This window comes from Ostrea edulis, chromosome 6 (genome assembly GCF_947568905.1).
Source record: "Ostrea edulis chromosome 6, xbOstEdul1.1, whole genome shotgun sequence".
Taxonomy (NCBI): domain Eukaryota; kingdom Metazoa; phylum Mollusca; class Bivalvia; order Ostreida; family Ostreidae; genus Ostrea; species Ostrea edulis.
Window position 1 is genome coordinate 1,275,960 of NC_079169.1, and position 19,598 is coordinate 1,295,557.

The window sequence follows — 19,598 nt, forward strand, 5'->3', positions numbered from 1 at the left end:
GAATGGAAGTAAATTGAAGATGAAATCAATCAGGAAAATGAGATAAATATATACAATTATCAGAATATAAAAATTGTACCAGAATTGTACCAGAAATTAAAGTAACATATTACAAGATCTATAAATTTCATGACATGTAATTCACGACACATATTACCTGTGTGTTGGTTGTTTTATAATTAATAACAATAACCCTAGTTAATTACACAACCATATTTAGAAGTAACTTTCATTAGGAAAGTTTTTAAGCCCCCCCCCCTCCCCCTGCAACTAATGTTGGAGGAATATTAAATTTGTCCTGTGATAAAGCTCTCAGTCTTCATATGTGAGAAAATTTGATTTGGTACCAAAGTTTCTGACCTCATGACCTTGAAGATTGATCTACTTTTAAGAAAATATCTCCTGAATTATATAAGGCATGCTTTCATATTTTGTATATAGATTTCTTATGGCAAGACTTTGCATTTAATAACATGACCGTTGACCTGGTTACTTTGGCATAAACATGTTGAAACTGAATGGAAATAATTAGCAAATCTTGAATAGATATAGAAAATGCTACTTTAAGTAATGAAAACATTCCTTCAAATGAAAATGATCTATATCAAATATTGATCAGCCTTTCAAGTAATGGTCAAAATAAAACATATCAAGCTTGTCTTTCATTTCTTGCCATCTACTTGAGTCAAATGTTATAAGCTCAAGATGAGATTCATCTGAAGTCCAAACAAACAAGTAACACCACTCTAGTCCTGTTACCGCAAGCTGCATCATAATCTGATGAAAATAGTTATGTGTCCTCTTCAGTTTAAACCCATTTTCATCCTTGTTGAGGTAAACACATTGTGATAGGGGGTTGACAGGACACTTGATTTCCAGTAAACCATAACATGGAGTAAGGGAAGGGCAATACACCTTTCTGTCTGGGCTTGCTGCCAACCAAGGTGACCATGGACTGACACATATTCCACAGGGATAAATGTTGACATTGTCATTCATCCTCTGAAAATACAGAAAGTAGTAGAACATAGTTTTAAAATATTGCTGACTCTTATATATGTTTTATTTATTCGTATGATTTTTTTTTTACATGAAATCTTTCATCAATACATTGGTGCTTTATTCAAAACACCAATCCAAAGACCTCAAATTATGACAATATTATTTATATTCAAAAGATCTTGTAAATTTTGTGTATTTATTTATAATTTATGTATTTATCAAATTGATATACATGTATAGACCTATGCATTTAGTTTTCTTAGGGTTAAATCCCTAAGGTATTTACAACTGGACATATAATAAGTGGACTAGTTATTCTAACAAATATTTGTGCCTGCATTTATTATCAAATAGATGAAAACATATATTATAAGAGTTCTTACTGCTACAAATGATTCAGCTGCTGTAGGCTCACATGTTATCCCATGTCTCATATTGGCTGTCACCACAGATCTGGAAGTCCTTAGTCGCTCCACCAAGGGGTCATAGTCTATACCAAAAACAGCATTGTTTAAAAATTTGTTTTTGAAAAGAAGTTCAATGTCTTTAATTTGTAGCTATTGGTCATTTAACTAAACAAGCTAAGCTAAGGCACCACTGAGGGCTACAAATTTAAGACATACAAGAAAAATTGAACTTTACATTGTACTATATATACAATTGTTCTCTAGAATAATAATTCATGATCTTGTCTATTTCGTTGAATTAAACATGTTGTATTTTAAGTGTACATATCAAATTAAAAATGCAGAATCTTATTTGAAATGTAGTAATGTTCATTACATGTATCAAGCCGATACATTTTTCACATAATTACCTTTTCTCCTTTTGACAATGGAACCAGCAATAGATGCCGTTATCCTATCAAGCCTAATCCTGTGCCATTTGGGATCCTGGGACTGTAACTGAGTCAGAGATTCTATCTCTGAAGCCTCATCAGTAGTGACACTTAATGAGTCAGTTTTCAAGTGTTTTGTTTCAGATAACACAGTAGATATATTGTTAATCATCACATTTTGAGATGGTAATTTAGGAAAGTCATCAGCATCCAATATATTCAGAATTAAATTACTGTTCATTTTTTGCTGCACTGCAAGTGGACTCCCCTTGGGGAATTTGCCAAACTTCGTGTCTACAACTTTCTCCTGACGTTCTAAATTTACCACGCCCAAAAGCATACAGGTGTCGTCAACTTCTTCAAGGTTATCACACAATTCCTGTAAAGGTAGTTCGGACACATTTTCAATAGGGTTGTATAATGTTGTTCGAATTCCTCTAGGTGGCACATATGGGTTCCTCATATCAAAACCTAACACTCGAACGTTGTCAATGGAGCTCCCTGCTACCTTTTCCCCTCTTGGTACATGCCATGTTTGGGGAAGTGAGGTTTTTGCTACATCTGTTGGAATAACCAGCATTCCAGTTGTTTTCATATGAGCAAGGGTATACAAAAGACCTGTAATGTGACCACATGCACCAGAGGTTCCAATTGGACAGGAGCAACTGCTGTCATCTCTCTCAAATATTGGTCCTGATTTTAGATGTATCTGTAAAGACAAATTCAAAAACATTAAGTAAAGTAATGTAAATTTAAATATTTTAAAACAAGTATAGTTGGATTTAGGTAATAATTTAATAGTCAATTCATTTATTGTACAGTGTTTAACAACAAGTGGTCCATGGGCCACATTGCTCACCTTGGCCCATATTTAAAGATTTTCCCTATAAATTTGTATGTAAATCTTTGTTTCCCTATTGTGCCCCCACCCTAACTCTGGGTGCCGTATGTTAACAAACTTGAATCTACACTATGTCAGGAAGCTTTTATGTAAATGTTAACTTTTCTGGCCCAGTGGTTCTTGAGAAGAAGACTTTTAAAGATTTTCCCAATATCCCAACAGGAAAAAATTTGATCCCCAATTGTGACCCCACCCTACCCCCAGGGGTCATGATTTTAACAAATTTGAATTTCCACTATGTCAGGAAGCTTTCATGTAAATTTCTGCTTTATTCTGGCTCAGTGGTTCTTGAGAAGACCTTACCATAGTTTTGCATTTTTGTGATTATCTCCCCTTTGAAGGGGGCATGGCCTTTCATTTGAACAAACTGGAATCTCCTTCACCCAATGATGATTTGTTTCAAGTTTGGTTGAAATTGCCCATTGGTTCTGGAGAAGCAGTCGTTAGTATGAAAATTTTACAGACAGACGACAGACAACGGACAATCAGAAAAGCTCATTTAAGCTTTCAGCTCAGGTGAGCTAAAAATGAATTATACAACTTCAATGCAGTGATCAATACATTGGTACAGATGTTGATATGAATGGGTTCATCTGGAGGGAGGAACCCCCCCCCCCCCACATGCATGTATGGGTGAGTGACCACCCTATCAAGTTGGACTCAATCCCAAATTTCAGAGGGGAAACCCGAGTTCTAAGCAAGAATATGCTTTAACCAATAATTTTTGTATACTGGTATTTGTGACTGTAACTTACAGGTTAAGTATTACATATTAGATGGTATCTCAAAAATGTAAATAGAATAATCAATCATTATGATACATATGACTGATAAAACATCATAAACAATCAAATTGAATATTTACCTCCATTGTGTGTGGAGACTCATTTTTCTTCTGTGATCGGTAGGATCTAGCTTTAACAACACAGCCATCATCCAATTTATACACTACAATAAGAAATGTTTGATTAAAATTTTATTACAAGTGTATATATATATATAAATTTAACATATAACATATACTATATTTAACAATTTTAACAATTACATTATGACTACATGATAATGATACACATGTATACCTTAAATACACATGTTAAGAATTTCTATATTGACATTGGTGTAGAGTTGGCTCATACAATGTAACAATACTTATTGAAAATGCACTGTATAAGAAGGATGATATATGGGGAGTTGTTCTGAACACAGGGGGTACCAAGGGACAGTGCCTGCATGTGTCATGTCGACTAGTCTTGTACCCTAAGTATTCGAAACAGCTTATCTATAGTATACAATTTTAACAATTGAACATTATAACTACATGATACAATATACATATGTATACCATGATATATGCATGTTATGGTTACATGTATGATGTAATGTCGCATGTGATTTACATTGTCTAAGCACATACTACTAGTAATACAGTGTATTATGTATGAACCATGAGAAACCATGTTTGCACATATGCACTCATTATAAACATGACATGTTGACTTGGTACCAATTCACCATCCCATGCTGTCTGTTGCATTTAATACAGTGGAGTATTAATCATATACAGTACATGGCCATTAGTGAGTCATCATTCCATTTTTCACTATATATTTCATTTCATTTGAAAAAAACCCAACTTATTCCAGCGTTCATATGTAGCTCATTTTTCTGGATATAATATCAAAACATACAGAATTGTTTGTAGTTTCTTCATGTGATTTCAATATAATGTTATCTGTAGGTGTTGCGGTGAAATCACACATCAAATGCAAAGTTGAAACTTTACGGCACAAGTTAATTGCATGTAATACGTTAAGTATTTTAAAATACCATGTTCAAAATGTCTCATGTTATGAACATTGTTTGAAGCTCATAATACTAAATTACAATGCACTTTTTTTCTTCTTCTCATAAACATTACATACTGAAATCTGTCAAATGCATTATGATTTAAACATATCTTATTGAGAATATATATGTATTAATAATAGTGATGTATGCCCAGGAGGGCCCTAATTTGGAATAAATAAATCATATGATATATATATGCAGGGGCTATAAATTGATAAAATGATGCTAGTTTGTCATAAATTAACTCATTGAAACTACTAGATTATTTATCATTCAACAAAAATATATGGTTTTTCAGCAGGCTGGGATGCTATAGGCCTAAAACTTTTTTTCTGAGGGAGGGGGGGGGTACTTGGACATGTATACGATCGATCAGTTTTATCAACAATCATCGTATTTAATTCATATAACTAATTATTATGTAAGATCATCTCTTCATTAGACATCTTTGTTACATGCTGATATGGTGTAAGTTACAGCCACAAAACGATTCAAGATCGATCAGTTGATAGTATCTGTCAAACTGATCAGCTGATAGACGATTTGACCTACCTCTGATATCCGAGATGTATTTCTCGCTGAAATATTTGTATCCCTTGGAAACTTCTTTGCATCCTTCACTCTTGTTTAAAGTTTTTATTGTTTCTTCAACAAAACCAAAGGTAATGAGGGGGACAATACTGAGATCTCGCGTTGCGCAACCAACCGACTTCGTACATTCCGCTAAATCCGACATGTTTATTGTGCGTCGATACCGACGGTAGCCTCGTTTTCGATGCGGTATGCATATTTATGAGCATCTCATTAAGAAAGGAGTATGCCCACAAAATTCTGAAACAATGTTTGGAGTGTGGTTTGCCAATCATTACTGAAATTGTTAAATCTTTCTTATATATACCAAACGTGTCATTGAATTTCAAAAAAGCTATAGAATGACCATTAATTAAGCACCAAAGACTTGGCAAAGATGAATTTTAAAAAAGTTACAGACCTGTATCAAATTTACCTCTTCTATCTAAAATAATGGAAAAAGCAGTGGCAGCTCGACTTGAAAAACATCTGAACGCTTTCGGCTTCATAGCAAGGTGCAATCTGCCAACCACAATTGTCACCCCAAAGAAAAGGTTATATTACGGGTTCACCATATTACCCCTGCATTAGTAAGGAATTCGTGTGTTGCACTCGTGATGCTTGGTCTTTCAGTTGCATTCGACATCATAAACCATAATATTCTGGTCAAGCGTAGAGAGTACATGCATGGTTTTTGGTATCACGGGATCGCCTCTGTCTTGGATCAAGTCTTATCTTTCTGGTCGAAGTGAACAAATTGCTTTTGGATCTACAGTATCCAAAGTGTTCCTACTCCGCTGTGGTCTTCCACAGGGTTTAGTTTTAGGACCTCATCTATATTGTATGTTCTTAAAGGCAATCGAGGAATTTGCCGGAGGCATAGTATGTGTTATCATTACTACTCGGACAACACTTGAGTATACCTGGATGCAAAACAACATACTCAAGCTAAATCAGGGAAAGACAGAACTTATCATCTTTACTCCAAAACGTAAGGCTAGTGGATTTAATTTATATTAAACAATTTAATTTATCATCAATCCCCATGAACTCATTTGAAAACATGTATAAATATAATACTAATGAGCACCAGTTATCGCAAATCTCGTTTGAAAGTATACACTACGGCCGAAACAGTTATGCGTTGTGTGACGACCTATTGGATTTGACAGTTGATCAGGTTGAATCCCGGGTTGCATTCTATGAAACAAGCATTTTAATTGGCCGATTGGTGCCCGCCCACTTTTCCGCGGAATTAGATCATTTCAGGTTAACGCATCGCAATAGAAGGACTAGAGAATTATCTGCGAGAGATTGACGACGGTCTTGTATGTTATAAAGAAGAATTCGTAAAATTAGCAGTTAATAGCGATGCCACCTTAAAGTACCTGAGACCCTACGAAGTGGAGGGGATGAACATCCCTCCTGTGTACAGACGCATGTTGGTGGAACGTATTGTAAACTTGCAAACGCCGAGTACTAAGGCTAAATTGAAACAGCAGTGTATAGAGGACTTTTGTGCACAACCCAAAACGTTTGCGGTTCGAAAGTCCAGAACCATCTGCTCCGGCCAATATTTCTACTGTCCCGGAAAGACGTGTCCAGTCGCCAACTACAGCCGCGCCGCGTGCTCCGGAAAATGTCCTTGAACAAGAAGTTACTCGACTGAATGAAGAAAGAGATACCCTTTCTGTCCTATTAGTTCATAAAAAAGATGAACTGAATGATTTAAAACGTAAACCAAATGCACTGTCGGCCATCAATATCCCGGGAAATCCAATCACGACATCGTCATGCGACAACTGTCATCGGAAGGGACATCGATCAATAATGAATCGGGGAAACAAGTTCTGTCCCTTCATGGCCTGTGAGGGGTACCATGTATGCGGTCAGGAAGGAAAACACCCAGATCACAAGCAATCAGTGACCGAGGCAGGTTAACGTATCATTAACACACTTGGTTACACGAACATATTGCATGTAAATTTAAATAAAATATTTAACTGTCGACTTAACTACATTAAAGTATCAGAGTACAAAACATTGGGTATATAAATTAATTATATATACTGTATAATATATTGAGAACCTGTGCCCCTCGACATACAACACATTTTATCTACTGTTCTTGAATCTATTTATCACAGAATTATGATTGAAAAATATTAAGTTGATGTTTAGGGGGCGAGATCAAAAGTTCAATGTCTAACAAAATACTAAATTCACATGATTTTCATCAAGCTCCCCCCCCCCCAAAAAAACTTGAATGTTGTAAAAAAAAAAATTCGTATTTATTGCTAATTCTTTTGTTTATTTATGAAAAGAAACATTTCAGTTACCAATAAAGTAATTCCCATGTAAAATGCACTTTTATAAATGTAATTGTCAAACACTGGATGTTATAACCCCCCCCCCCTTCTATACGAATTTTTTTTTCACCTGACATCAATTGTTTGATCTTGCCCCTAAATCTATACCTACTATATTAATTGATTTATTCTATGTACTGTAGGTTATAACATGCCAATAGGCCTTGAATTTATTTATCATCAACAAACTATGGCAATTTTATTTCAGGTAACGAAAGAAATAAATGATGTAGAGAGGAGACTCAAGAACATCAATGATGAACTGAACATTATTAAAATGTTTCAGAAGCATAACAACACAAATTTTATCTTTGTAATGCGTCCCATCTTGAAATCTTTCTTTTCTCTGAAATATGAAGGCAAAGATGGAGTTCAAAATTTACAACGAGACTTGAGATACATCAAGATTGCAACCAATGGGCAAATTCCTGAAAATCAGACTCTTGAATATATTAATAACCTCATTACAAAGGGAAAGTCCAGGGTATCTGGCACAGTTGCCAACTTCGGCACACCACCCAATATGATGCCAGATCAGAACGCCGAAATCGAACCAACCTCCCCTGGTTATACAAGCCCACCACCGTCTAGTACTTCACTTGCACAACAACAACCATTACAACAGAGCTCTCCATTTCAAATGGCACAGTACAACCCACATTTCCACATGACATCACCTACTACTCCGTATCAGTATGTCATGTACCCAAATCACTGGAATTCAATGTATGATGTGTATGGAAATAGCTATACGTATCCAACAAATCCTGCCACATCTTCCACTGTGACAGGTCCCGAATGCACTGCAAATCCGATATTGCCTTTGGATTCACCACCTAAAAACCCACCATTGCCGAAGGACATATAAACTGAGAACATGAAACATTTTCTTGTTTAAAACAATGTTATTTTATTCATGACTTGATATTGGTAATGAATATTTGAAGTGGGTAAGAAACAACCAAAGGATTTTGTGGTACAATCCATTGTAGTTTAAATGATGTGTTTGATTTGAAGTCCAATTCTGGTATACATGTATACAAGGTGAAGATAACGAACAGTGATCAATCTCATAACTCCTACAAGCAATACAAAATAGATAGTTGGGCAAACACGGACCCCTGGACACACCAGAGGTGGGATCAGGTGCCTAGGAGGAGTAAGCATCCCCTGTTGACCGGTCACACCCGCCGTGAGCCCCATATCCTGATCAGGTAAACGGAGTTATCCGCAGTCAAAATCAGTGTGCCAAGAACGGCTTAACAATCGGTATGAAACACGTTAGACAGCATTTGACCCAATGCGAGGTTGTATTGACAAACTAGATCGTTATAACGGCCATAGAATTTACGAAATGCTGACTTCAATCGAGACTGTTGAAATCCCTGTACCATCAACTTGTTTTTCAGTAGCTTACCTCGATTTAAAAACTGACTATACCCAGAACAAGCTCTTGCATATCGAATCAGTTGAGATATATAAACACCATATGCAGGTGATAATGGAATATTGCTACATAAATGTGGGAAGCTGACGATGGAGAAGCTGAAATCATCCCGTTTGTCATACAGTTGAGATGTTAGTTTGCCGTTAATGTCTACTTTCAATAAAATATCTAAGTATGAAGCAGAAGTGGACGACTCTGTGGTGTCCTTTATTTCGAGCTCACAGGGATATATCAAATCGACATATGAATGAAAGCTATCATTGTTAATAGACAAAACGTCATCGATATATCTAAAAGTCGAATTGAAGGTCACAGCGAGAGATTTTTTCTTCTCACGTAGAAGTTTTTGAATAAATTCTGCTTCATATGAATATAAAAACAGGTCAGCTAACAAAGGAGCACAATTCGTGCCCATGGGAATTCCAACAGACTGTTGGAAGACCTGATCACCAAAGACCACGAAGATATTGTCAATGAGGAACTCTAGCATATTTTTTATTTCAACTTCAGAGTACTTGTGCATGGAATCAGAGTGGTGTTTAACAAAGTAAGTTTTTGAATGACTGATCACTAGATAGGAATATTTCCGTTTTCCGTTTTTGTTGAAGAAGCAACTGTCTATGATGTCAAAAAGTCTAGTCTTTAATTTATCGTGAGGAATGGTCGTGTATAGTGTTGAAAAGTCATAGGTTTTAATGCTATTGATTTGGGAAAAATTCTGTGATTTCAAGTTTACTAAAAGTTCTTTAGAATTTTTTAGAATCCACATTTGATTAACACCACTTCTGGTATATGTAATCGCACAGTAAGTTTGAAGTTTCTCCTTCACAGCTGTTAACATTTTCGTGAGGAGCAAAGATAGGGGCTTGGTAGAGCACTTACTGGATCCAGCAATGTATCTTTGTTTGTAAGGGTTTTTATGTAGTTTAGGAATCCAGTATAGGTACGGTAACCCATATTCATTCGACCCATTGACTTGAATATTAAATGTGTCTAAAACTGAAGCATGGTTTTGAAGAATTTCGTCTTTTGAAAGGGCAGTTGAAGTATAAGTATGATTACCAAAAGTGGAATTAATGCCAAGTTCGTTTAAAATACAGTTGGAATAATGAGCCTTACAAACAAAGACAATGTTGTTACTAGCTTTGTCAGCTGGAACCAAAACATATTCCTCATGTAACCTATCTAATTCTTTTATCACTTCTGGTTTACTAAACACAGAAGGATAGATGGTACGTACTTTTGTTTTCATGTGTCTAATGCAGGATTTTAATATCCCTCTTATGCTTTTAACCCATTCTGACAATGTATCAAGTTCTTCTTTTTCATATTTAGCCCATCGTCTGGCATAATCTTCGACAGAACTCATAATAGAGATGAAGTTCTGTCGCCAATTAAAAGACAGAGGTTCTCTGTATTTAGGACCTTTAAGAATAAGTGATTTGAGGTCCTCATTTTCAACTATATCAACATCACCAGTAATAACATGTCCAGCTGGACTGTATTTGAAAGAAGATGAAGAACAAGAACATGTTGGTGGATTACGTATAAGATGGTCTATATCTAAGCACTGCAAAGTTTGTTTATAATTAAAAAGTTTGGATGCAATAGTAGAAGTATAGCTGTAGGAAATACAGGGTGTAGACTTGAACTTGAAATAAGTTGGAATACACGACTGAACCCTTTTATGACGAAGAATGTTGCTTATGTTGACGGCATCTATTCCTTTGTTGTATAAAATTTAAAGTGAGTTCTAAATAATAAACTTTAGAATAATCAATTTCTTGAAATATCTTGATTCATGTCAACAACATATTGGTGTTACTCCCTGCAAATGGATTTATTTTTTGGGAGGTGGGGTATTTCTGTCTGTCTTCAGAAATAATTTTTTTCTGGACATGTTATAAAAAACAAGAACATGGATTTTTCTGAATTGTATACTCTATTCAAGATATAACCTGATATTTTTATGATGATTGGACAATTTTAAACTTTAATGGACTTGGGTTTTTTTTATGACATGATATCTGTGAGACTAATGCACTGGCTTAGGAGGGAATATAATGTAATTATCATGTCCATCTGTTTATACCACGTCCATCCATCAGTCCTTCCCACCATAACTTTTATAATTTGAAACATCAAACTTGCACTTGGTCCCCATGACCTGAGGGTGTCATGACCCTGACATCATTGACCAAGATCAAATCAACATGGCAATGGTATTTGCAGGTAGGTTTTTGTTAGGTGTATATGATAAGTACCTTCTCAGAAATAAGTAAACATAGCTGATTTGATGCCAATTGTCAATGAAATATACTGACAAGGAAAAATAATAATCATCAATAATAAAACTAAATCCAATTTCTAAAAATAACTGGAATTTTCAGAGATATTTTTGAAAAAGCATTACAAGTATCCTTGTACCTTTTCTCATTAAAATAAGTATATACCTGATGAATAATAACACCTTTGATATTTCTATATGAAGTCAACGATAACATTGTGAGTGTGAAATAATTCAAATTAAGGATCTTGAACACTTCGATAAGGAACACATGTTGATAATTATAAAATAATACTACAGGAAATAAAGATGATTTGGGTGAATGACTGATCATAATACCTCAAGTATCCCTGCCCATGCAAGTGCCCACATAAATACTATTAATTTGATAAATACCCCTTCCCCATTCCTATTGGACTGAAAGTTTGTAATTGCGAGTTGTGCAATGACATACGTGTAGTTACAATACATTTCCATTATTAAAGAAAAAGTTATAACACTGCATTGAAAGAGATTGCAAGATTAAATTAATCCCAATCTAATGTAAAATGTACAAAAATTCAGGATACGTATGTGGCCAAGATAGATTAGTTTTGAGAGCACGAAGTAAAGTATAATATATCATAGTTTATATGAATAATTTGAATGTTTTTTTTTATCTTCGTTGTCCAATGGAAAGAATTTGAAAAAACAAACACAAAATAAATGCCCCCATTCTGAAAATTTCAAAGTACTTTGGACATGTATTAAGTAGGGGACATACTGTCTCAATGTTGATGATTGATGCAAGACATTCATTCAGCAGGTACCGTGGAGTCATTAGACTTCATGATGGCTGAATTTCCATGGACAATGCGAGTCTCCCTCACCAACGAATTAACGTTATCTTTGAAACATGAAATTGAACAATGTTTAGTTTTAAAAAAAATTGTAACGCCAATAAATTCAATATTATTTGGAATGTTTGGAAAAACATTTTTCATCTTTTCCGGTATCAACTTTTTTTTTTTTTTTGTAACATACAACTTATTCTGTGTGTGAATGCATGTATAACATTATCCATGATGATGAATGTCATTTGTAAATTACAAAACAACAAATGCAAATTCTAAAAAATCCTCAACGAATTATGAAAAACAAGTAAATCCATGAAATTATGTCCCCAAGATTCTGTGAAAAATTGACAATCTACAAATATTGGCCCTTATGAATTTCAATGATTCCACATTATTTATTTTCTGATTTATTAATAGATATCTCAACTCCTGTGAAGATACCAATGTTAAACAAGTACTGTATATTCTCTCGAGTTCTTTGAGTGAAATTACTCACAAATGTTTAAGTCGAAAAAAAGACAAGTTTCCACAACATCATTGCATGCCAATCTCAACAATATGAACACAAAATATTCTTTCTTGTTTTCAAGTTGATCATTTTTATATATGTAAAGGAATAGATCAAATTATCACTTAAGAGTTAATGTTTTAATGTTGTAGGTTATGAAAAGCAACATGACTCAGTCTTATTAATTTGGTTGAATTGGCAACTTAATGAATGTTGGAACAAATTAGATAATTCTGTAATAATAGAAAAATGCATCATAATTCATTTTATTTTGTTCATAAAGTTTATAGACCCACAAAGTAAAGAAGTCATTGGACTTAGATGAAAATTGCAAGAAGCATAACTGATAACCACATCTTTTGAAAAAAGATGGCATGTAGCGTTTCAAAACTGAGTAGTCAAGTGCATTCACAATAGCTAGTTCAGGAAACTGTGACACAATTTCTCATTTTGTTGCAAACGTTGTCTCATCAGACCAAATACACATTCTGTGACGTTGAACTCAGGACTGTATGGGGGCTGGAAAACTAAATCAACGCCATGGTTGGCCAATAGTTCTTTTAATAATCGTTCTCCTTGTCTTTGATGGTGAAAACCACAGTTGTCCATAATTACTACATCACCACGGTTAAACATACGGTTCCCAACTTCATTTTTTTTCGACAAGTGCTTCATTGAAAAATTCAATCATTTCTAACGCATTTGAAGCTCCATTTAAATTGTTAAAGTGATTGATTCCAAAGATATCACAACAGACATTGACAGTAAATGTCACAGAACTTGCATGTTGTTGCACTTCAATGGCGCGCTGACTTTTGTGTGCATGTCCGTAAGATCGATTCCCGGAAGTTGCAATGATAGATGCCTCGTCAAAAAAATGTATCTATGTATAATTATAGTTTAAAAGTGTTGCTAAAATAGTGTCTACCCTCTGTTCATGGCCTGGTCGTAAAGTTTCAGCAGGGATAACGGTCAACTTGTTATGAGAAAAACTTAATTCGTATTTCAACACATGTGATATTCTTTTCACAGATGGTACATTGTCAATGGTACATATTTGTTCATCCAACAATTTCTGTCGAATTTCTCTACAAAATATTGATGGTTTCTTCCATTTCTAGTATTCGATGAATTGCAGAACAGTCTGTGTAACTTTCCGGGGCCGCAAAGAACTTTTTCTTTCGGTCTTTACGATTCCATTTCTTTCATAGTCTCTAACAACACTTACACATGTACATGCGCATCGCCCCGTTTGTTCGCCAATAACTCTGTAACTTTTACCTTGCAAGTACAACTTTATTATAAGTTTTCTTTCTTCCTCTGTCGTTTGTTTCCACGTCTTGGGCGCCATATTGTCAAACATGTGTTCGAAAAATGGGCGGTTCTATAAAAATGCGCCAATCAGAATCTTTGTTGCATTTCGCAATTGTAATACGAACCGATTTGAAAGTGTCGTCACTGAACACATTGCTATTTCTGTCGTAGTGTATACTTTCAAGCGAGATTTGCGGTAAAAAAAATGGCAGTCATGTTGAACTATTATCAATTCTCATCATTAAGGCTTCACAATAGATCAATTGTGTAGAATTTTGAACTCCTACTCTCAAAAGTAGTGTTGCTTTAAACAAACACGCAAACAGATATTCTATATAGCGGCCATTTTGAATTTGGTGGCCATATTGAAATATCACCACTTTTAAACATTAGGGCTTCTAACCAACCGCAATATATCAATTGTGTAAAATTCTGAACTCCTGGTATCAAAATTAGTGATGGAACCTAGAGTTATTTTCATTTTGATAATTCAAAAGTTCTCTCCTTTGTGGAACTCTTCATTTTTAAGTCATGTTCACAGCGCGCGGTGCCCCATCGCATGCTACAAACACCAGAAGACTTTCTCATGTTCCATCCCTGTCCCCTCAAATTGTAAGTATTATTATGTAGTTACATAATATATTAGATATTCTATCTATGTGGTATTTATGTTATGCCATGTTTATAAGCTATATTTCATGCACCCAAGCATTTATAATCTTGGTTGTACAATGTTGTAAGTCGCCATGTTTTCTCATGTTATCCATTTTATAAATCAAAACATGGTTTACTCTATTTTTGTATAACTTTATTATTTTATTAACTTTAATACATAACTCTAAAGTTAAATTGTAAATTCTACATTTCTATTTTGGTTTATTATCCTATTTAGACCTGACACGTTAATTTCTGTCAGGTTACAGTTTTCAGACTGGGTGCATATTTTTTGGTATGTTGTCATGTCATATCATTACAAGTATTTTTCTTGTGTTGATTATATATGTATGCATCATGTTTGCAGGTATCTATGTTTGTTATATATATATGCTATTTTCTTTCATGCCATATTTATGTGTTATTTGTACTTGTTTCAGCACTTTACCACACGCCTACACACACACATACCCACAGCTTGCAATAAAGGACTAAGCCAAATGTTGTTGTGTACTTGGTTATGCTAGCTGTTTTCCAAACAGCATAATTCTATTAATCAAAGTTGAAAAAAAGATATGCCATATGGCGGCCATTTTGAATTTTGAAAGTGGGTCCATAGCTAATATTGCTTAGTACACCTAAATGTACTACCATGCCAAATTTGGTGCTCTCCTCATCAAGTGAGCAATTTTTTTTCACTAATCAGCCGGACTAGTTATAAATGTGAACTTTTAGCAAACAATGTAGAGCGCTGGATATAAGTAGACTATGAGATTTCTGTGTATCAGATCTTCTCAACACGTTACTAATTCTCTGTAATTATATCTCTGCTTGGTTTTTATGATTTTGACGATTGACGTCATATCAGTATAATGTTTATATTTTCGATGTCTAAAGTCTTATTAATTTCTAAAAACTACCTTGGAATCCATTATTAACATGTTATCACTTTATACCGTGGACAAACAGAATTTTATAATTATCTTGTTTACTGCACCGCTCAATAGCTGGTGTCACGATTGTGTTTCGTGTGCTCTCATTACGTGGGGATCCGAATTAGAATAGGTCCTCAGTAACTCTCTCTCTCTCTCTCTCTCTCTCTCTCTCTCTGAAATTAAAAACGTTTCATACTATATATATCATGTACTTCTGTACACACATGTTTGTACCTGCTTGAAATATGTATATTTTAAAAGTCTTACATCAGGATTTTTTAAAAATCTATTTTTGACATTTAAGCATTAATCTATCATAGAAATATACATATTTCATATCTCTCTAGGGGTTCACGTATTTGTCGTATTCCTGCAAACGAGACCTGACCCATATGAAAGGTGAAGATAACGAACAGTGATCAATCTCATAATTCCTATAAGCAATACAAAATAGATAGTTGGTCAAACACAGACCCCTGGACACACCAGAGGTGGGATCAGGTGCCTAGAAGGAGTAAGCATCTCCTGTCGACCGGTCACATCCGTCTAGAGCCTTATATCCTTATCAGGTAAACGGAGTCATCCGTAGTCAAAATCAGTGTGCCAGGAACGGCCTAACAATCGGTATGAAACATGTCAGACAGCATTTGACCCAATGATAGGTTGTATTGACGAACTAGAATTTGCGAAATGCTGACTTCAATCGAGACTGTTGAAACCCCTGCACCATCAACTTGTTTGTCAGTAAATTGCCTCGATTTAAAAACTGACCATACGCAGAACAAGCTCATGCGTATCAAATCAGTTGAGATATAAAAACACCATATGCAGGTGATAATGGAATATTGCTACATAAATATGGGAAGTTGACGATGGAGAAACTGAAATCATCCCGTTTGTCATAAAATTGAGTTATTAGTATGCCGTTAATATCTACTTTCAATAAAATATTTAAGTATGAAGCAGAAGTGAACGACTCTGTGGTGTCTTTTATTTCGAGTTCACAGGAATATATTGAATCGACCTATGAATGAAAATTATTATTGTTAATGGATAATACATCATCGATATTTCTAAATGTTGAATTGAAGGACACAGCAAGAGATTTTTTGCTTCTCATGTAGAAGGGTTTTTTAAAATAAATTCTGCTTCATTGGAATATAAAAACAGGTCAGCTAACAAAGGAGCGCAATTCGTACCCATGGCAATTCCAACAGATTGTTGGAAGACCTGACCACCAAAGACCATGAAGATATTGTCAGTGAGGAACTCCAGCATATTTTTTTTAATTTCAACTTCAGAGTACTTGTGCGTGGAATCAGAGTGACATTTAACAAAGTAATTTTTGGATGATTGATCACTAGATAGGAATATTTGCGTTTTCCATTTTTGTGGAAGAAGCAACTGTCTATGATTTCATCAAGTCTAATCTTTAATTTATTGTGAGGAATGGTCGTGTAAAGTGTTGAAAAGTCATACGTTTTGATGTTGTTGATTTGAGAAAAGTTTTGCGATTTAAAGTTTACCGTAAGTTCTTTAGAATTCTTTAGAATCCACATTTGATTAACACCACTTCTGGCAAATGTAATCGCACAGTAGGTTTGAAGTTTATCCGTCACAGCTGTTAATATTTTCGTGAGGAGCAAAGATAGGGGCTTGGTAGAGCACTTACTGGATCCAGCAATGTATCATTGTTTGTAAGGGTTTTTATGTAGTTTAGGAATCCAGTATAGGTACGGTAACTCGTATTCATCCGACCCATTGACTGGGATATTAAAGGTGTCTAAAACTGAAGCATGGTATTGAAGAATTTCATATTTTGAAAGGGCAGTTGGAGTATAAGTACGATTAACAAAAGTGGAATTAATGCCAAGTTCGTTTAAAATACAGTTGTAATAATGAGTCTTACAAATAAAGACAATGTTGATACAAGCTTTGTCGGCTGGAACCAAAACATATTCCCCATGTAACCTATCTAATTCTTTTATCACTTTTATCACATGTTTTGTTACATGTAATTTTGGGTCATAATTTATTAACTACACCAATATGAAATACAACTATTGACATAAAAGGGAAATATGATTTTTCCTTAGTCTGTCATAATCTGACTTTGATGTATACCCCCTACCATCATGTTTCAGAACCAAAAGAACTGTCCCCTGCCACCTAAGTCGTGGCCATGAATTAGTATTATATAGTGTCTACGAATTAGTATAATGTTTGTTTGTCTTAAACATCAATCGTTTTATCTTTATTTTGCATTGATACATTGCGTTTTGAAATTTCGAAATGGGACTTCTAGCTCCCGGTGTAATTCTTGATTCACAGATTAATAAAGCTATATTTGTTGAATATTTCTAACCCTAGTTCTCTATTAAATGCATCCATTCTTAATCTCATATGAAGCTGTTTAAGGTGACGAGTCTGTGAATATTCTACATGATCGTCTTTATCCAGGGATATTATTGTCATTATCCAGGGATATTATTGTCATTACCCAGGGATATGATCGTCATTATCCAGGGATATGAAAATAAGGTGGTAAAGACTTCCAAAATTAGGAATACATGCCTGAAATCCACCAAGTCACCAAGACAATACGCACTTATTAAAGTAAGACTGAGAAGTTATGTTATAACGAATAACACTGCTGCTTTCCTGCAAAATCCCGCCCGTTCCCAACACTAGCGACCTACTGGAGCTGTCCAAAGCAGACTGGCCAATCCATGAATGACGAAATAGTGTCTTTGGGTTTTTCTTATCGATGACTGATCATTATCAATTATCAAAAACATTAGGCTATGATAGACCGGAAATGCCAACCCATACTAGTTAGATTGTAGGATTCTAATCCAAATATAGATCATAATATCTTTACTGAACTACTTACAATACAAAATATCCATATATTGCCTTTCTTTGAGATTTCAATAAATTCATCATGAGGATATCATTTTTCATCGACCAAAGAAGGACAACTGTTGAACAGTATACTATTATTTCAAAGGCCATACCTAATGTTACCAACAAACTCGAGTCTGAAGCTGTGGATAAACTAAGTACTCTTACAAAATCCCACCACAAGACCAAATCCTTGGTGGATAGGTCTGAAGCTGTTGATAAACTACGACTGATTACTCTTACAAAATTCCATTATAAGAACAGGTTATTTAACATAGTCCCGTGGGGGATCCGGGTTAGCTGAATGGTTTATTGTATACATGTATTGTTTAACTCCTTCTCGATAATTGATCCACACGGGACGGGTTAGAATAGGTCCTCAGTACCCACCTTGCTTGTCGTAAAAGGCAGTCTTTCGGATGAGACTGCAAAAACCGAGGCCCCGTGTCACAGCAGGTGTGGCACGTTAAAGATCCCTCCTTACTCAAAGGACGTAAGTGCTGAGCAAAGGCCTAAATTTTATGGCACACCGTTGTGTTGTTGTTGTTGATGTTTTACATTTATTCCTCTTTAAAGATATCTCATAAACTTATAAAAGTTATGATATCTTCAAAAGTTTATGAGATATCTTATATCCTTTACAAGATATTTTATAAAAGATATGTGATACCTTATATTTTTTCTTTATAAGATATATTATAAAACATAAGATATCTTATAAATGTATCTCCTACACTTTGTAAGATATCTCATATATTTTATAAGATTTCTCATAAATGAATTTTTATAAGATATATCATAAACTTTGCAAGATATATAACATATCTTATAAAAGAAAGCTTACAAGATCCATCATTTTTTTTATAAGATATCTCATGAACTTTATGAGAAATCTTGTTTGATATATAAAGTTTATGAGATATCTTATATAGTTTGTATAATATCTTATATATTCTATGAAATATCATATAAACAGTAAATTATATGAGATATTTTATAAAAATATATGAGACATCTTATAAACTTTCTTTTAAATAAGATATCTTATAAAAGTTATAAGATATTTTATAAAGTTTATAAGATATCTTATAAAACATATATAAAGATATCTTGTATGTTTTATAAGATATCTTATAAAACTAGATTTATAAGATATAAATGATGGAAAAACTGAGATAATGG

The 19,598-nt window shown here is 34.4% G+C and overlaps 2 pseudogenes; one reads left to right on the forward strand and one right to left on the reverse strand.

Annotated features, from left to right (window-relative positions):
• Window positions 1-418: 418 nt before the first annotated feature.
• Window positions 419-5,458, reverse strand: LOC130047017 (uncharacterized; annotated as a pseudogene).
• Window positions 5,459-5,849: 391 nt separating this feature from the next.
• LOC130047018 (uncharacterized) lies at window positions 5,850-8,202 on the forward strand (annotated as a pseudogene).
• The last annotated feature ends 11,396 nt before the right edge of the window (window positions 8,203-19,598 follow it).